This window comes from Triticum urartu, chromosome 2A (assembly GCF_056163025.1).
Source record: "Triticum urartu cultivar PI428250 chromosome 2A, HENAU_Tu73, whole genome shotgun sequence".
NCBI lineage: Eukaryota > Viridiplantae > Streptophyta > Magnoliopsida > Poales > Poaceae > Triticum > Triticum urartu.
The window spans coordinates 230,861,058-230,873,209 of NC_141874.1; the positions used below are offsets into that span (position 1 = coordinate 230,861,058).

The 12,152-nt window shown below is 47.2% G+C and overlaps 1 pseudogene; it reads right to left on the minus strand.

Annotated features, from left to right (window-relative positions):
• Positions 1–4,401: 4,401 nt before the first annotated feature.
• On the minus strand, positions 4,402–5,928 carry LOC147984669 (uncharacterized; annotated as a pseudogene).
• Between the last annotated feature and the right edge of the window lie 6,224 nt (positions 5,929–12,152).

Sequence of the window (12,152 nt, forward strand, 5' to 3'; positions counted from 1 at the left end):
GCTCATTTGACAAAGTGCACAATTATAGGAAGGCGAGTGAAATGATCTTCCTTGAAGCATGTTTCTGGAATTGACCCTGTCATGCAATAAGAGCCAGAAAAAGATCTTGTATCGAAGCATGGTTGCATTCTTCCAGAGCTTTTTGAAAAGTGGTGCAGCTTGTTGACCCTTTGTCAGCTCTTTATACATCTTGATCGATGAATAAGATGTTCCCCAAGGATATGTCCATCGATCACCATGATTTGTAAGTTGTAGTGACTCAAGGGTGCCCTAGAGATCTATGAACTAGTTGTGCGCTTGAGCTGAGAGTGGGAGGAAGAAGTTTTCACTTATGTTTGGTGGATGTAAAAACTCCTGAATGCTCACTATGTCCTTGGTGGCAAAGGAGTAAAGCTCTGGGAATTTATCTCTTGTGATGCCATGTCCCTAGTTGTCCATCCAAAAATTAATAGTGTTGCCTATGCCCAACTTCCCTTTGGCTACTGTTTTAAAAACATGTAACAGTTTGAAGATACGTTTCCACCAGAATGAACCAGCATTCCTATTGGTGATCACTCCATCATGATAGTAAGAATCCCAAATAAGATGCACCCAAGGAAGATTTTCTTTATGGAGAAACTTATGCATATGCTTCATTAAGAGACATTTATTATGAATGTCAATGTTGAGAACTCCCAATCCTCCCTGATCTTTGGGCATACAAACTTTGTCTCGGGCTATGAGTGTAGTAACTCTATCCTCCATGCCATATTTCCTCCAGAAGCAAGGCTTTAAAGCTTTATTGATTTGATCAATTATGCCCTTTGGTAGATCAAGGGTGCACATGAAGAAGATAGGAAGATGTACAAAGACAGATTTGATGAGAGTAAGCTTGTCTCCATAGGATAGAAAAATTGAGCAACCAGATAATCTTCTATCAATCCTCTTGATGACAGGAAAAAAAATCTTCCAGCTTAGGTTTGGAGAGTGGCAAAGGTAGTCCAAGATATGTGAAAGGGAAGGAGCCAATAGAGCACTCAAGTCTAGCAGCGAAAGCTTGCATGACCGCATTCGTTGTGTTGATAGGCACCATGGCAGATTTGTCAAAATTAACTCTCAACCCTATAAAAACTATGAAATGGAGAATGAGGTTCTTGAGTTGTTCCACTTGCATTGAGGAGGCTGGCATAATCAAAACTGTGTCATCAACATATTAAATGACTGAGAAATCAGGGCAGTGGTGCTGCTCAAGTGGTCTTGAGATCAAGTTTTTATGCATGGCCTCATTCATAATAGACTGCAAATGATCTGCAGCAAGCACAAAAGGCAATGGACAGAGAGGATCTCCCTGCCTCACTCCTATTTTGCATAGAAACTGCTTCTCAGGGACCCCATTTAGCAACACAGCAGAATATCCAGAGGAAAAAAGCATGTCCATCCACATAAGCCATCTGTTACCAAAACCTCTTGCAATGAGAATATCTTTAATGGACTGATGTTCAATGAGATCAAAAGCCTTCTCAAAATCCAATTTTAAGACAATAATCTCCTTGCCAGACATTTTACATTGATAAATGAATTCATATGACCAAGCAAGACAATTCTGGATGGATCTTGCCTTTAACAATCCATACTGGTTGGTATGAACTAGCTTTAAAATGACCTCTTGGAGTCTGTTTGCCAAAAGCTTTGTGATGATCTTAATTGAGCAGTTAAGCAGTGATATTGGCCTAAAATTATTGGATGTAGTTGGAGCATCTTTCTTAGGAATGAGAGTAATAAATGAAGAGTTGATGCTCTGCGAGCTGATTCTGCCATGATAGAAATCCTCAATCAAAGTGTAGAAATCAGGGGCCAGAATATCCCAGCAATGTTTGATGAAGTTTGTATTGAAACCATATGGTCCTGGAGCCTTGTCATTAGGCAGATTTTTGACAACTGTATCAATTTCTTCCTGAGAGAAAGGAAGTTCTAAGAGAGAGAGAGAGATCCACATCTCTATTAAACAGATTACCCAAATTAAGAGGGTTGAAAGTGGGCACAAAAGTATTTAATCTTTTTTTGAAAGCATTGAAGAGGATATTAGCTTTGGCATTGTGTCCCGTATAAATGTTGCCCAAATCATCCTGCCAACTGGCAATGTGATTAACCCTATATTTGATGGTGGCTTTGGCCTGAAAATACTTTGAGTTTGCCTCTCCAAATTTGACCCATCTGATTGTAGCTCTCTGTTGCCAATAGATCCTTTGCCTTTCCAGAAGTGTGTGCAGATGCTGCTTTAGAAACTCTCTCCCATTCCATTCTGGTAAAGTGAGGGTTCTGAAATCTTCTATTGAGTCCAGAAAAAGAATGACTTCATTAGTGGCTTTAATGGAAATAATGAGCTGAGAGATTGATTTTGCCCAAATTTTGAGACACTTTCTGAGCCTTTTGAATTTTGTAGTAATTCTCTTTGCACTATCTGGGATGTTGATGGCCTGTTCCCAATTCTGCTTAACAATATCTTTGAAACCCTCAATTTGCATCCAAAAGTTCTCAAACCTGAAGATTCTTGACTTGGGAATGTGCGTACCAATTTGCACCTGACAGGGTATGTGATTTGAGATAGGTTTGGACAAAGGTAGAACTAGAGTGTTAGGAAAGTGAGTAGTACAAGATTCATAAGTGAACACCCAGTCTAATTTCTCCAGTAAGGGGGCTTACTACATATTAGTCCAGGTCAAGCTTCTTCCTTTCAGTGGTATTTCAACCAGGGCCAGGCTACTGATGGCATCATTAAATTTTAACATATCAGAGAAATTTCCCCCAGACCTGCTTCTGTTGTGTGGGTATCTAATGTAATTGAAGTCTCCCATGATCATCCACTTGGTCTCATCAGGCATGTGGATGTTGCTGAACCAGTTCAGGAAATCCTCTCTAACTGCACCTTGACATGGGCCATAAATGTTGGTAAGAATCCAAGAATCACCAGTGAGCTTAGATATGAATCTTATGGAAATGGAAAACTCATTTTGAAAAAAATTTCTCCATCAAAAATGCTGACATTCCATGCTATGAGAAGACCACCAGAAGCACCCACAGAAGGTAGAAAGTCAAAACAATTTATCATGTTGGGGCAGAAGTTTTTGAGATATCTGTAATCAAAATGCTCTTTCTTTGTTTCTTGCAGACAAACGATATCTGCATTTGCCTCAGCAATCTTATTTCTAAGAGGAAGCCATTTGTTACTGCTATTAATACCTCTGATGTTCCAATTGAGAATATTCCGGTTTTGATTCATGGTCAGATAATGGCATGTCTGTAACTGCTACTGTTCTTCTGAAGAAACCAGATAAATAAAATCAAGCAAGCAATATATAACAAACAAGAGTCCATCACAACAGAGTAGCAGACCACAACTTTTCCACAGTACATGAGGCAGACTCATCACAGAGGTAGATAATAAAGCAACTATCATAGGGCATCATATCAGAGTTCAGGCTCATTAAAAAAGCATTGTCTCTCACAAGTACCACTAATAAAAGATCACAAAAGTGCAACAAAGTCCCAGATCTAAAAATTATTAATTCTGACATAATTGACTTCAGAGAGCTCGCTAAGGCTTAAAAGCCTTGGTCTCCTTCTTCTTCTTGGGCTGGTGCAACATCTCCTCAGAGCAGTCCTTTGCAGAAGCCTTGCAAAAGGGAACAACAAGATTCTTTACAATCTTTGCAGTAATAACAGGAAGATCATAAGAACAGGGGATACAGGTTTTGTCTGAGCATGATTTCCTCATGAATCCATTGTTTAAAGGTTGTAATCTGAAGCTCCTTCTTACCTCAGTTTCAACCATGGGAGCTTTATCTTTCCTCTTCCTTTGGGCATGAGCAAGAGAGGTGCTGGCAGCTGGCAGGGGGGAGTGCTGCTTCTGTGCAGTGCCTGAGGTGTCAAATTAACATTAGAAGAAACTTCTTGTTCCTCAACTGAATTCTTACAACAAATAATCTGATCACTTTGACACTTTTTAGGTATTACAAAAGGCAGAGTTTGATTACTTGCAGAACATTCAATGATATAATTACATAATTGGGAAGCAAGTAAAGATTTGGCCTAGTCAAAATTGTCAACAGTCAAAAGAGCAAGAGTGATGAATTTGCACCATTCAACAGGTACCTGAGTAACTTCATCTGTTGGGGCCCCAGGAGCAAAATGTGCCTTCCAAAGCTCTAGCCCTTCCTTGGAGAGAAACTCCTCATCCTGGCCTGAAGATGCAGTTGCTTGTAATTGTATGTCCTTGCCAGCAAAGCTTTCATTGAAAATAGGAAAAGGGAAGCCAGGAGGGGCCTCCAAACTGTTACCTGCTGAAGAACTGGAGATTTCTGCATTTTGGTTGTCTGCCTCTAGATGGTCTGCATTTTGATGTGTTGGTGAGGCATGTGATCTCTAAGAAGCAATAGCTGGGCCTTCTGCATTGGCGAGAGAATTAGGAGAATCGGAGCTGGACTCCTTGTCGGGCAGCTGGGCAGGAGCAGCAAGATCATCTATCTTTGAAGCATCAACAGACAACCCTTCTGCAACCATATCTGCAACTGCCATTTCGGGTACCATTGTTGCAATGAGGGTGGCAGCATTAGGAGCACCTACTTCTTCTGCAACATTGATAGGAACATCAGCAACAAAATCTACTGGCAGTACTTTAGTAATGTGTTGCAGAAGTGGTTCTGGCATTGGAATTTCTCTTTGAGGCTGAGGAGGAGATTCAGCAACCAAATTGTCACTCTCAGCAGTAAGCAAAGGATCTTTAGGAATTATGAAATCCTCCAGGGGCAGCTGTTCAATGGGCTGATTAAGATCAAAAGCAGCATGTGCAATAGGTAAGACTGGTTGGATTTCAGGCAGAACCAGGGGTGCCAAAAGCTCATCCAGATCTGGCATGCCTGGTGCTCCAATAACAGACTCAGCAGAGCTAACATTTGCACTTGGCAGTCCCAAGGATAAAGTGAGACCACTATGCTCATCTTCTGGCTGCTCAACATCTATTTAAAGAGGTCCCATCAAGTCATTTAAATCTAGAAATTCTCTAGCTTGAATTTCCACATCCACCAGTTGTTGTTGCTGTGGCATTGCCCGTTGACCCCAGCCTTCATCTTCCTCATGTTGTGCTGGAGCTTTATCAATAACTGGCAAATTCTGTTGTTTAGGCTGCAATAGGTGAAAAGCAACAGGCCCAACCATAAGATTGTTCTGATTGGGGTGATGCAATTGCTCTGGTGGCCTTGGGTGGGGGTTGCCATCTTCAGGAACTGGATCTTCATCAGGAGGTGACACTCCAATAGGGTTGTCATCCACAATCACAACAGGGCAGGTCCAGGACTGACCACTAAAATTCTTGGCACCATAAACAACCAGACTAGTCGGGACATCCTTGAGGGCATCAACCTTCACTTTCAGGGCAACAGCTGCATCACTAGATTTGAATCTGTCCCAGACCATAAGCTGTCCGAAACTTGCAGTAGCATTAGACAACTCATGAAAATTTCTCAAATCAGCAAGGAAGCCGAACACCATGAGCCAGACATCTCGATTCAAATTAAAGTTCTTCCAGTTCAGACCCTCGTTGTGCCTTTGAAAGATGATGTGAATGTCATCATAGGCATGCGGCCCTCTATTAACTAAAATATCCCCATCGGCCGCACTGCGAACCCTCACATAAGCTTGCCCAAAAGGACACTTCGTCAAATCAGAGACACCAATGCGCTTCGACTGCAGAAACTCTAGGAGGATCTCACGGACATTGGTAAAACATACTTCCCATTGGGGCATGGGGATGATTGTTGCAATGGCGAGGTCTTCGTTGGCTGGCACAAGATTTCCATGCAGTACACGATGGCGCGCAGGCCGCCCTTCCACATCAATCGCATGGAAACCTTCCGGGAGGAACGACGTAGGGTCGAAGGGGAACGAAGCCATTGCCGGGGACCAGAGAGCAGCCGCTGCAGCCGAAACCCTCGATGAGAGAGCTGGTTGTTGCAGAAGAGGAGGAGACTGGTGGGAATGCGAGTCGGCAGCGGCGGTAATGGCTTGATTTGACTGAACGGGGGAAATGATGCTGATACGTCTCCGTCGTATCTAATTTTCCACACACTTTTGCCCTTGTTTTGGACTCTAATTTGCATGATTTGAATGGAACTAACCCGGACTGGCGCTGTTTTCAGCAGAATTGCCATGGTGTTATTTTTGTGCAGAAATAAAAGTTCTTGGAATGACCTGAAAATCAACGGAGATTATTTTTGGAATATATAAAAAAATATTGGAAGAAGAATCCACGTCAGGGATCCCACACCCTATCCACGAGGGTGGGGGCACGCCTACCCCCCTGGCGTGCCCCCTGCCTCGTGGGCCCCTGACGCTCCATCGACCTCAACTCCAACTCCATATATTCGTGTTCAGGAGAAAAATTAAGATAGAAGGATTCATTGCATTTTACGATATGAAGCCACCGCCAAGCCCTAAACTCTCTCGGGAGGGCTGATCTGGAGTCCGTTTGGGGCTCCTAAGAGGGGAATCCGTCGCCATCGTCATCATCAACCTTCCTCGATCACCAATTTCATGATGCTCACCGCCGTGTGTGAGTAATTCCATCGTAGGCTTGCTGGACGGTGATGGGTTGGACGAGATTTATCATGTAATCGAGTTAGTTTTGTTAGGGTTTGATCCCTAGTGAGGGAGTCCTGGATTAGGGGGTGTTCGGATAGCCGAACTATACCTTCAGCCGGACTCCTGGACTATGAAGATTGAAGACTCCGTCCCGTGTCCGGAAGGGACTTTCCTTGGCGTGGAAGGCAAGCTTGGCGATACGGATGTTCAGATCTCCTACCATTGTAACCGACTCTATGTAACCCTAACCCTCTCCGGTGTCTATATAAACCGGAGGGTTTTAGTCCGTAGGACAACATACACATCAACAATCATACCATAGGCTAGCTTCTAGGGTTTAGCCTCTCTAATCTCGTGGTAGATCTACTCTTGTACTACCCATATCATCAATATTAATCAAGAAGGACATAGGGTTTTACCTCCATCGAGAGGGCCCGAACCTGGGTAAAACTTCGTGTCCCTTGCCTCCTGTTACCATCCGGCCTAGACGCACAGTTCGGGACCCCCTACCCGAGATCCGCCGGTTTTGACACCGACATTGGTGCTTTCATCGAGAGTTCCTCTGTGCCGTCACCGTTAGGCTCGATGGCTCCTACGATCATCAATGGAGATGCAGTCCAGGGTGAGACCTTCCTCCCCGGAAAGATCTTCGTCTTTGGCGGCTTTTCACTGCGGGCCAATTCGCTTGGCCATCTGGAGCAGATCGAAAGCTACGCCCCTGGCCGTCAGGTCAGATTTGGAAGTTTAAACTACATGGCTGACATCCACGGGGACTTGATCTTCGACGGATTCGAGCCACTGCCGAGCGCGCCGCACTGTCACGACGAGCATGATCTAGCTCTGCCGCCGAACAGTGCCCTGGAGGCCGCACCCGCATCGGCTCCGACCCTTAGTTCGGAGCCAACCGCGTCGATCGAGGATGGGCGGTTGGACACCACCTCGGGGGCTGTGATCCCAACGGCGGTTGAGCCGAACACCAGCCCCGTACTCTACAAGACTCGTGACTCCATGGAGCCGGATTCTTCTCCGAACTCCGAACCCTCCGCGCCCCTGCCGATCGAATCCGATTGGGCGCCGATCATGGAGTTCATGGCCGCAGACATCTTTCAGCACTCGCCTTTCGGCAATATCCTGAAGTCACTGAAGTCTCTCTCTTTATCAGGAGAGCCCTGGCCGGACTACGGTCAGCAAGGTTGGGGTACGGACGATGAAGAAATTCAAAACCCACCCACCACCCACTTTGTAGCCACTGTCGACGACTTAACCGACATGCTCGACTTCGACTCCGAAGACATCGACAGTATGGACACCGATGAAGGAGATGATGAAGAACCAGCGCCTACTAGGCCCTGGAAAGACACCTCGTCATATGACATATACATGGTGGATACCCCAAAAGAGGGAGATGGTGATGGAACAGCGGAGGATGACCCCTCCAAGAAACAGCAAAAGCACCGGCGTCAGCGGCGCCGCTCAAAATCCCGCCAACACAAAAACGGTGATTCCAGCACGGGAGATAATAATACTCCGGAGAGTGCCGAAGAAAACCCCCTCCAGCAAGGTTTAGCACAGGAGGATGGAGAAACCAGCCCTCATGAGAGAGCGGCAGACAGAGAGGTCGAGGACGATAATTATATGCCTCCCTCCGAAGATGAGGCAAGCCTCGACGACGACAAATTCGTCGTGCCAGAGGATCCCGTTGAGCAAAAGCGTTTCCAACGCAAGCTTATGGCCACGGCAAGAAGCCTCAAGAAAAAACAGCAACAGCTCAGAGCTGATCAAGATTTGCTAGTTGACAGATGGACTAAAGTCCTTGCGGCCGAAGAGCATAAACTCGAACGCCCCTCCAAGAGTTACCCAAAGCACAAGTTGCTACCCCGATTAGAGGAGGAAGAACTTGATGCGGCCGAACGGCCACCTCGTGGCCACGACAGAGAGGCCTCCCGGCCCTCCACTCAAGCCGCACCCCGTACCAAGGCACAGGAATGTGCGCCGGACTTATGAGACATGTTGGAGGACAAGGCAAGGCAAACACGATCGATCTACGGATCGCGTGGGCACCCCACGGCTCGAGACGGTAACCGTCACGCCGGCCACAAATTCGGCAGGGCCGAACACAGTAGACAAAGCTCATTGGAGCTACGTCATGATATTGCCCAGTACAGAGGCGCCGCACACCCACTGTGCTTTACAGACGAAATAATGGATCATCAAATCCCCGAGGGTTTCAAACCCGTAAACATCAAATCATATGATGGCACAACAGACCCTGCGGTATGGATCGAGGATTATCTCCTTCATATCCACATGGCCCGCGGCGACGATTTTCACGCCATCAAATACCTCCCACTCAAGCTTAAAGGACCAGCTCGACATTGGCTCAACAGCTTGCCAACAGGATCAATCAGTTGTTGGGAGGACCTGGAAGCCGCATTCCTCGACAATTTCCAGGGCACTTATGTGCGACCCCCAGACGCCGATGACCTAAGTCACATAATTCAGCAGCCAGAGGAATCGGCCAGGCAATTCTGGACACGGTTCCTAACAAAGAAAAATCAAATAGTCGACTGTCCAGACACCGAGGCCCTAGCACCTCGGACAAGAAAAGCCGAAATCTATGGCAGCACTCACGACACTCATGACCCGCTTTTGCGCGGGAGAAGACAGCTCGCTTGCTCATAGCAACAATATGACCAAGAACCCTGGTAGTTCGTACACCAGGGACATTAGTGGCAGGTCGCGTCGCAACAAGCAAAAGCGCCGCATTAACGGCCACAATGCTGAGGATACGGCAGTTAATGCCGGATTCAGAGGCTCTAAATCCGGTCAGCGGAAAAAGCCATTCAAAAGGAATCCTATGGGCCCATCCAGCTTGGACCGAATACTCGACCGCTTGTGCCAAATACATGGCACCCCCGAAAAGCCGGCCAATCACACCAACAAGGATTGTTGGGTGTTCAAGCAGGCAGGCAAGTTAAGCGCCGACAATGAAGATAAGGGGATGCATAGCGATGACGACGAGGAGCCCCGGCTGCCGAACAACAATGGACAGAAGGGTTTTCCCCCACAAGTGCGGACGGTGAACATGATATACGCCACCCACATCCCCAAAAGGGAGCGGAAGCGCGCGTTAAGGGACGTATACGCGGTAGAGCCAGTCACCCCAAAGTTCAACCCATGGTCCTCCTGCCCGATCACCTTTGATCGAAGAGACCATCCCACTAGCATCCGTCATGGTGGATTTGCCGCATTGGTTCTAGACCCAATTATTGACGGATTTCATCTCACTAGAGACCTCATGGATGGCGGCAGCAGCCTGAACCTGCTTTACCAGGATACAGTGCGAAAAATGGGCATCGATCCCTCAAGGATTAAGCCCACCAAAATGACCTTTAAAATCGTAATACCAGGTGTAGAGGCCAACTTTACAGGCTCAGTCACACTGGAACTGGTCTTCGGATCCCCGGATAATTTCCGAAGCGAGGAATTGATCTTCGACATAGTCCCATTCCGCAGTGGCTATCCTGCACTGCTCGGACGAACCGCATTCGCCAAATTCAATGCGGTACCGCACTACGCATACCTTAAGCTCAAGATTTCAGGCCCTTGTGGAGTAATTACGGTCAATGGAAACACCGAACGCTCCCTCCGAACGGAGGAGCACACGGCGGCCCTTGCAGCGGAAGTAGAAAGCAGCCTCTCCAGGCAGTTCTCCAGTCCGGCCATTGAACGTCCGGACACTGTCAAGCGTGCCCGGAGTAACCTAAAACAAGACCGCCTGGCACGTTTCGAGTAGGTGTAGCAATGCGGCCCCAACCCCAACCCTCGCAAAAAGGCGACGCCAGTACTTCGCATACATAACTACGCTCTCAAAATACCATGGGCATAGGGGGAGGGGCACCATCACGGCACGCCCAAAACACGGCTTAAACTGCACCAGGGGCTGCCGATTTTTTACTTTTCTCTTACTTCCAGGACTCTACTCTTCGGAAGGCCTGTTCGGTAGTTCAATTGCCACACAAACGATGCAAGAACCTGGGAAGCAGACAAGCCATGCCGCATTACGGAAATCCCAGGTGGTCTCTATCACGAGCAGTATAGCTGTTTCACATACTATTCCGCAGCTTTCCCCTGGAGCTGACATGTTAAATAGTCCAACTTTTCGTTTATCACATTACTTGTATCGTTCTGCTTTGATCGCAGCTATTTTTAAACAATGCATAGCTTTTGTCTATTTTTGCATTATCTTTTTATAAATAAATGTTCCTTAACGACATGTTGCACCCATACAACTTGGTATGGCCAAAATACGCAAGTGGCTTTTAGCACCCCTCAATATGGTGTGAGAAGTCCGAATACTTTCACAAGTACGGCACCCCGAACATATAGCACGATATGCATCGGCTTTGAATCATGTCTTGGGTCAATAGTTGGCTTTACCCGGCTCCTATGTTTTGGTGCCTTACATTCCGCTATATCGGCTAAGGTAGCACTAGGAGAACCACTGTGATTGTGCCCCAGTTGAGCTGGGCCGAGCACCTCAGTGGAGAAAGCTAAAACTGACTGTCATGATGAAGCGAGAGCTGGTCGCTATTCGAGAGGTCCTTTCGAGTCCCTAAAGACTTATGCCGCTTAGGGCGAGGAGTCGGCTCTGTCCGGCCAAGGCGTGGATAGCGCCCCGAACTCGGTCTTCCGAATACTAGGGGGCTTCGCCAAAATTTAAAATTATACAATTCTATGGCTAAGTGAGAGTGTTCACGCATTATAGTCCGATTGCCTCGTTCGTTGGGCTAAGCGCCTCCCTCGAAGGACCCAAATATGGGAAAAAGAGCGCCCAGGTTTATCCCCGAACACCCCAGCACTAGCGGCAAGGGGGCAGAAGCCGACAACTCGCCATCTCTCAGTATTGATAAACAGCCGCACAGAAGGTAATATTTTAAATTCAAGCAGCATTGCTTAGCGCATATGAACAAGTTTTCAGCGCACAGGACAAACACGAGCGAGTTTTACTCAAAAATTACATCCCTAGTACATTCATCCGCCACAAGGCGGGCACCCTTCAGAACATCCTTATAGTAATTTTCGGGCTTGCGATGCTCTTTTCCCGCTGGTGGCCCGTCCTTCACAAGCTTCTCCACATCCAGCCTGCCCCAGTGCACCTTAGCACGGGCAAAGGCCCTACGGGCACCTTCAATACAGACGGAGCGCTTGATGACTTCGAGCCTTGGACAGGCCTCCACCAGCCGCCGCACCAGCCCGAAATAGCTCCCAGGCAGAGCCTCTCCAGGCCACAGCTGAACTAGGAGGCCCTTCATGGCCTGTTCGGCCTCCTTGTGGAGCTCGACCAGTTGCTTCAGCTGGTCGCTCAGGGGCATGGAGTGTCCGGCCTCAGCATACTAAGACCAGAACACCTTCTCCGTTGAGCTGCCCTCCTCGGCTCGATAGAATGTGGCGGCATCGGATACACTCCGGGGAAGATCTGCAAATGCCCCTGGAGAGCTCCGGATTCAGGTAAGTATCAAGTAACTCACGTTTAT